Raw genomic sequence first — 6,460 nt, 5'->3', positions numbered from 1 at the left:
ATCTATGCATGTAAAGCTTAAAAGCAATCTATTTACCAATAACCCTGTGTTTATTTCATCTAAAGTTTGTTTTTTCTTGTACAGCAGAAGCTATTTCAGCACTTTTCATCTCAACTGCCATTCGTTTATTGCTTAAATCCGAATTTTATTATTTATTTATTTAGCTATTTATATATATTTTCTTCTTTATAATTTTGTGTTGAGGTTTTATCAACTTGAAATCATATTGGCTTCTGACCTCAGTTAAGCATAACGAATCGGTCAAGGCCCGTTTATTTCTAAGTCACTAAACTCATTCACATCAAAGACATAAACGAAAAAAAAAAAATAATAATAAATAAAAAAACAAAAAACGGTCATTTGTCTAGTTTTTCTCATTGGAGCAAACGGGCGATTTTTATTTTGCACCAAAGAAAGCTAAAAACAAAAACAATAAATTAAAAAGAAACGATAAAATAAATGAAAATAAAATAATCAGAAACAAAAGATATTAAAGAAAAATAAATACCTACATCAACTAACGTTTCAAAATTTTCAAATGGAAGATTTCCTGTAAAAATAGAATATTCTTAGGAAGAAAGAATAATACGGTTAATCTACCATAAATACGAAACCGAGGTAATGGGCAATTTATAGATAACATCTTTACGTCTTAGACAATTATAATCTGCGATTTAACGTTTGGTATTTGTTATACAATGGTTAGGAATATAAACAACCATTCAAAGTTTTATTACTTTGTTTTAATCGGTCTGTGAGTCACAGATGATGAAAACGTCGACGGATCCTATTCCATTCATTGGTACTATTCTGTATCATTGTCAAATATAGTTGTTACCTTTCCTATAATTCTCCTATAGGCTAATATAATCAGGTGTAGAGGTACAGTTCATTGATGTAAGGCCGATAGGTTGGACTGTGCACCTGACGTGTAATGAGGTTTATTTAATTAGTTTTTTGTGCTTTCCTCAAATAATCAACCGGAGAATATTGGAGAAGAAAGTCCGGTGTAAAAGGAGATAAACCTCTATTTCCAGTCACTTGAGACGGTACAAAGCATCCTGTAAAGATTTACTCGTATTCATGATATTAATATTCAGTCTGTTAATCGACTCACCAACCAACCGATCAGTTAGTCAATCAATCAACCAATCAATTCAATTATCAACCGATCAATCAGTTTCTCTATCAGCCAATCAAATCAGTCAATATATATATTTACAAAAGTAGGAAATCGAGATGGAGAGAAAGACACACCATTGGTCGAAATTGTTTATACATCATTATACATACGTCGTCAGTTACAGTTACTTTTAAGCGCCTCTTACTCATTCTTAACCTTCTACTCACAAGCGTCATTAATACGTAACCTTGACAACTTGCACAAGATTTCCATTGCATTATTTTCTAAATGTATATACATTTTGAAAACATTCTCCTACGAGACATCGCATGCTAGTATTGTTTAACACAAAATTACAAACACTACCAGCGTGAATGAAACATTTCTGCACTGCATATATAATAAGCATTTGACCAGTCAAAGCTGCCACGTATTCTACATCGACTGATTTTTGTTTATATCTCTCCTGGCACGTCACATGTATAACATTGCTAAATCTGCATTTCAAAATTAGAAAATATTTCGACCCTTCTACACAAAATATTTTTCTTCTATATTTGCCATTACAACAGCCGTCCATTGGCAAAAATGGTGATTCGGGCGGTCACCGCTTCGACTCATTCTATTCTGACAGAGTGACGCCTTCTCTGTGAGACACGGGTGAGGTGGTGGAATCTGTTTGAATTCCAGCCCAACCCAGTGTAGTGACATTCTACTGGATGTCTGTCCTCGTGAGGGAATTTGCTTGTAGCTTAACGTCATATCCAGGATCGTTACAATATGATACTATTAGGGAACAGACCAAGAAGATTAGGGGTACGATCACACTTCCACATCGATCCTAACATAAATATTTTTACAAGTAAAAGGTTTGTTGCGACACCGAAGTTTCGTCGACGGTCAACTACCCTTACTCTACCTTTATCTATTGACTGCTTTTACAGAAAGTTTGAACATTTTTGTGTACTTTTCTACGTGAAATACACATTTTAATGCATACACAGCATACATACACACATCACACTGTGGAAGGGTAATTTTAGCCATTTAAGACAACGTACACACGTAAAAACTGCCCGTAACAAGGAAATGTCATCAAATACACTCCCCCACTTTACCATGAACAACATGCAGTTAAATTACTCACAGTCAGACCCAAACTAGGCCTAGTATGTTTGTGAGGCGTAGCATTTGGCGGCAAATGTACAGCTTAAATATTGTTGTGACTACAACTCAGGGAGTGGCCCCTCCAAAGCCAGAAAACACTTCAATCTCCAACAAGACTGTCTGAAATGCTCAGGCAAGGATATCAATGGAGTGGTGCTCTCACTTCTGGGCGCTGCTACAGCACATACAGGCATCTTCAGAAGTTTTCCAGAGAACTCTGACTGATTGGCAAAAACGCGTTCACAAACACACTTCGGTCTCTAATCTACATACATAACATCGAATCTCTCTCTACTATCTCTACCTCTACATTAACGGCATCTATTCTTTGGGTCTGGCTGGTCTCTTGGCACATCCTTTCCGAAACTTTCGATTCACCCATCTTGCCTTCAAAAAATCACTAACGTTGTATTTAACGCTCCAGCAACAACTACGCCTTACCCTTCAATCACCTCTTTGCTTATATCTTTCCTGCAACTGTCCTGAAACTGTCCTGCAGCACCGGTTGAAGCAGGACGCCAACGATACCAATTTCTCTCTGCACTTTGAGGGCATGAAAAGACCTTTGATACTGCCCCTTCTTCCAGGACCAACAAAAGAGAATTGTTGCATCTCTATCTTCTGGCTACCGAAACACGTCCACTAAAACTACTTACTATGAATCACCTTTTCATAATCTATCTTTTTCTTTCCTTTGCTTTTTACTAAATCTGTAGACATAGGAACCTATTGTCTCGTTGTTTTTCAAACTATTTATATAAACCAAAGACAGTACCTTTTCAATTCACTTCTTTTTGCCTTTAAATCTGTGTTTTCATTACCATCACTATTCCTTTGTTGAGTCTTTCCTTTTGTTTTTAGTTTCTTTTCGTGTTTTCATCTTTGTTCTGTCAAGGTCGTTTGTTTTTGAATATTTGGAGACAATTTTCGTTATGTATATATAGAGTGGTTTTGAAATGTCTGTTTATAGTACAAATCTATTGAATTTAAATTGAATAGACTTGCACTATAATCTAAATTTTTAAGAATCTAAATTCAATAGAATTTTACTTTAAGAGGATATTTGAAACATACGATATATACATGCATACACACACATGTGTGTGTTTGCATATGTACGTATGTATATATGTAGGTTTAAATACATTATATATACATATATATGCATCTGTATATATACATAAACATACACACATATTTGAATATATCTCAGATAAAACAGAATCTAGGGAGACTGGTTGTGGTTTGTCACAGTAAGTGTCTTCTATTATTTTCAAACAAGCGACAGAAGGAGCACTATGAAACTAGTGTGGGCAATGGAGTATACATACTAATACACACACACACACACACACACACGTTTCATTTCATTAGTAAGCATAGGGCCTGCCATTGTTATTTTCTGAAATAGAAGTTCAATAAAAATTAGTCAAATAAACTAATGACATATCCACTCACAAGGTTTTGATGAGCCCGATCCTATTATCTATTATAAAAGACACGTGCTCATGCTGCCACGCAGGGGGATTGAGCAATGAATAGTGTGGAAAAAAAGCTTCTTACATTACAGCTTTGCCTGTTCCCATATATATTTATACAACGCTATGAAACCATAGTTCTTAAATCTAACTGCAAAAATCTATGGTTAAGCTGATGCAATCGGTCAGCACATATATTACGAAAAATAAGAGGTGTGGTTTCGATTTCCAGACGTATTAATAACCATTCTGTTTCCATCGATGGCTTGTATGCCTCAGCATTTGACTATTTTCTGTAGACAATACGTAGTGAACGCTTATAAGGTTATAATTATTATTTACAGAATATGTACATATGTGTTTGTGTGTACAGAAGTGATAGTTTATTTCTTCAGAAGTGCTATGAAACGTGTTGTGTAGGCAACTGAATTTCCAGATGTTTCGGCTTGGTTAATTGCTTCTCAAAAATGTTCAATGTATTTAATTTCTGTCTCTGTCTACGTTAGAAGATAAATAAAATTATCGAAAAAAAAGCGTAATTCTAGGAAAGAAAAAAGTAAATTAATTTTTCGTAGAATCTTATAGATAAGAGAGAGACGGAGAGAGAGAGAGAGAAAGAGAGACTTAAATATTATGTTATTAGAGAACAAGTGACGCAGATGAACGAGTAGATGTGGGAAACAAAAAAAAAAATTATGATCCTTCCCTAAGAAGAATATGGCAGAAATCATCGGAAAGAAAAGGCATTCTTAAAATAGGAAGCTAGCCTTAAGCATATCGAGGAAGTGAGAGACAGGAAAATATAACACTTGTGTATTTTCTTTTCTTTTGATGCCATCAGGTATATTCGTGACAAAAGTTTCCGTATGAGAATAGGAAACGAGGTCGATGCAATGGTTTGGCCCCAATTTATATTCCTACTATCGTAAGTGAATAGAATTCGAGCAGCAAGGTTCTGTAAGTACAACGAAATAATTTGATGCATGTAGAATTTCCCCAGATACAACTTGTGACTATGTATGTATGTATGTATGTATGTAAGTATGTATGTACATAAATATACACATATATACATAAATATACATCTATAACGGGGGTGGGGGCAGGAAACACTGTGTTTGAAAGTTAGATCTTCTCAGTCAGGACTGACCTAAATATTGGTTTTCAAATTTTGACACAAGGTCAGCAGATTTGGGGCAGGACGTAAATCAGTTACATGGAACTGATGTAAATCAATTACATCGAACAGGGCGTAAATCAATTATATCGACCACGAAAGGATGAAATGCAAAGTGGACCTGGGCGGAATATGAATTCATAACGTGAAGATGGCCGCTTAGCATTTCCTTCTGCCGGTTCACCGGCTTTAGGGTTGGGCTAAATATTTACAAATAAAACAAAATCCACATTTGCTTTTACTCTCAAATGACCAAAAAAAAAAAAAAAAAAATTACCCATGGTGGGCTTGAATTCAGAATGTAGATGACAGTATTTAAAATAACTGCGAATTCAGAGCCAAACCAAGAGCAATATGCAAACAAACAAAAGCGGCGATCATGAGAATGGATTTTCAACCAGTATGTAATCAGTTTGTTCCTTAAATTTGGTGCACCTGTAACAGGGTAAAGGCATGATGAAAACAACATCAAACCAGCCATGAACGTCACATTATGTTGGGGCTTTTAGGTCTATATTATATACTAAAACCTTCTCTTGCCTTAGAACTGGAGTCTTTTGAGGGACATTTAGTTGAAATATTTAGCATGTCGAAAAACGATGTAGTGGTATGAATGCATGCTTGCATATATGAATGTATGCATGCACGTGCGCGTATGCATTCATTCATACGTAAACATATATACAAACATGCATACAGCCGTATATACAAGCATATGTTTATATAGTCAGACACATATACAAATATGCATGCATACAAACATATATACATGTCTGTGACACGCCCCCACAAAATGTTTGTAAATTCATTCTTCAACAAACGCAGAAAAGACGCATGTATACACAAATATATTTTAACAGATACATATGCATATATATTTACATACACGCAGATATATAATATATACACACGCACACACACACACACACACACACACACACATACACATATATATATATATGTATATATAAATGGATATATACATATAGATGTGTGTGTGCGTGTATCTATATTATAATTGTCTGTATGATATATGAAATAAGAATATAACCGCAAATGGATACCTATGTGCGTGAGTGTGTATGTGTGTGTGTGTGTGTGTGTGTATGTGCGTGTGTGTGTATGTGCGTGTGTGTGTATGTGCGTGTGTGTATGTGCGTGTGAGAAATATGACTGAATGTCTCGTTCTCAATTTTTGCAATTGTTTCGCTTTTACTAGAGTTCTTTTATGTGTCACATGCAATATATACTTGCTATGACACACACAGACGCGCGCGCGCACACACTCACACATACATACACGCTCATGTATGTGTATTTGTGTATGAGTGCGTCTGTGGCTGTGTATCCGGAATAAAAGAAAACCCATTGAAACCGAAAGAATAATAAACAGAAAAAAATATAAAGAACATATCAAAGGCGAAAAATAAAATGAAAGTACATCATCAAATATTGCAATAAGAATAAAAAAAAGCAGATAAATCACAATCAAGAAAGATGTATATATATATATAT

Source organism: Octopus bimaculoides, chromosome 12, assembly GCF_001194135.2.
Source record: "Octopus bimaculoides isolate UCB-OBI-ISO-001 chromosome 12, ASM119413v2, whole genome shotgun sequence".
In the NCBI taxonomy this organism is placed as follows: Eukaryota; Metazoa; Mollusca; class Cephalopoda; order Octopoda; family Octopodidae; genus Octopus; species Octopus bimaculoides.
Note: the sequence above shows the minus strand (reverse complement) of the source record.